At 36.7% G+C, this 2,212-nt stretch overlaps 1 pseudogene across 1 annotated transcript; it reads right to left on the minus strand.

Moving 5' to 3' along the window:
• Positions 1-692: 692 nt before the first annotated feature.
• Positions 693-1,341, minus strand: LOC117078884 (annotated as a pseudogene). The gene has a single exon (XR_004435191.1). The product of XR_004435191.1 is annotated as a signal peptidase complex catalytic subunit SEC11A-like (transcript).
• Between the last annotated feature and the right edge of the window lie 871 nt (positions 1,342-2,212).

Consider the following 2,212-nt stretch of genomic DNA (forward strand, 5'->3'; position numbering starts at 1 on the left):
CCAATACAGAAAATAACAAGGCATATTAACGATTTTAAAAAATACAGATGGTCAGTGACATAAGTAACATATGCATGAGGCAGTACATTGCAGTATTGTGCTAATGGCATAAAATTGAACACAATTTAATTTTCAGTAAGAGTCTGACTAAATCACTTACAGTATGGCTATATGACAGAATATCATGTAGTCATTAAAGAACAACATGGATCTCTATACACTGACATGAACAAATATTCTTGATGTATAAGTGAAAAAAATGAGACGTAGATTGCTATGGACAATGGTGATTGTAATTTGGGAAAAAATTAATGATATATAAATAAATAGATAAATAATATAAAACAATAAAAATATTAAAATATGACAAAATAGGGAAGGATATGGATAAAATTTTACATTGTTAATCTCTGAAAAGTAGGGAGGCATTCACTTTGTAATTCACAGAACTCTCTTTTTTCTGGCTCAAGCTTTTAATATAAAAAATTCACTGGTGTACAAAAATGTGAAAGTGTGACAATGACAACTATGAAATCCTGTGAATGAAAGTCCCCTCAAATGCACTCTCTGGTGCACATGCCCACACTAACTTCGGTGTGGAAACATAAACTAATGCAAACCAGTGCTACCAAGAAGCATCAGCATGTGTGTTCTCCATTCCATCAATCACAAACCAGTATCTACTCCAAACATCCAGTAAGGAAAAGTGTGGCATCTTCCCAGGAACAGCAAGGCAGACTTCTTACTCACAATGGACCAGCACAAATAAACCCAGCAAAAAGAGCACTTCATACTTAAATTTAGGATAGTCATTCATGAGGATGGTCCCAATTCCAATATAAGGAAAAATCCCCTGGCTCTCCCCACGACATCTTTTGTCTCTAGCAAATATTGTTCTTGTTTATAGAGGCCTCGGTCATCAACTGCATTATTATCTCCTTTGGTCAAAAACTTGATATGCCCATTTTGTTTTTCATGAATCTTCAAGACTCAGTGAACTATAGGAATCTTTCTTCCTTCTATCCTTAAAATAGCAGTTTCTCCCACTTGTATGGGATCTTCAACTTGATTTGTTAGAAAGAGAAGATCTCCCCTATGAAATGCGGGTTCCATGCTGCCACTGAGCAGCACTACAATTGGACTTTCACTCCCAGTTATTACCATTAACCCCTTCCAGATCATTCGCGCCGATGAGACAATCATTCCGAAATTTAGGACTTGATAATAGAGCTGCCGCTTGTTCATCTGCAGCACATCATCCAAAAAGTCTAGAGACAGCATGGTGGGGATGGCGAGCAGGACACTGGCAAGGGAGAGGGTGCAAGGACCAGCGGGCGGAACAACTGGCCTGTAATTCATAGAATTTTCTAAATGGTAACTTTTGTCTTTTTTTGTTCTGGGCATGTTTTAAACAAAACCTTTAATAATATTCATTCATTCATTTATTTATCTACCCATCTATCCAACTATCCATCCATCATTCCATCCATTCATTCTATCATACCCAAGAAACATTGATTACAAATCTATCTGTAGGCGTTGTGTTTGCCATGCACATCGCAAGTAACATTTAGTTTGGCACAACTTGGAATAAGAAGAAAAATGCCCATGTGTTTTTTCCTTTTTCTTCTAGTTGACTATTTTAAAACCAATCAACAAAACATAAAGAGTCTGGTCCTGTGCTTCTTGCACACACCATCTGTTTTGGCTTCCCTGGCCTCTGGCCTTTGTCTGCCCTGTAGATGATAGATTAGTAGGGGACATCCTTTATAATAGGAAATGGAGGTCAATAAAATTTGCACCAGGCTTTTCAATTTAGTATCATCCCAGTCAGGACATCCCAAAATAAAATTTGTTTTAAAAATAGATCTAGGAGGAGAAAAAAGATTGAAAACAAACAATTAATCCTCTTATGTCACTGATTCTGTGAGAAAACCTGATTTAAAAACAAATCAGTTTCTTGTTCAGGTGCAATGATTTTGCGGGTAGAAAAAAAAGCAGAACAAAAATAGTGCAAAGAGTCCAGTGTGATAAAGGATACTATAGAGCAAAACAGGAAGTTGTTTAATGGAAGGGAATAATTGACCTCAGAGCCTGAGACGTGAATAGATCCTTGGATGCAGAGGTTTTTGCATTTGTGAAGTGTTGTATCGATGCTTTATTGACCAGATTTGAATTGTACACCATGGATTCTTTCTTTTTATGAGACAGA

Source organism: Trachypithecus francoisi, unplaced genomic scaffold (genome assembly GCF_009764315.1).
Source record: "Trachypithecus francoisi isolate TF-2019V2 unplaced genomic scaffold, Tfra_2.0 Lachesis_group7, whole genome shotgun sequence".
Lineage (NCBI taxonomy): Eukaryota > Metazoa > Chordata > Mammalia > Primates > Cercopithecidae > Trachypithecus > Trachypithecus francoisi.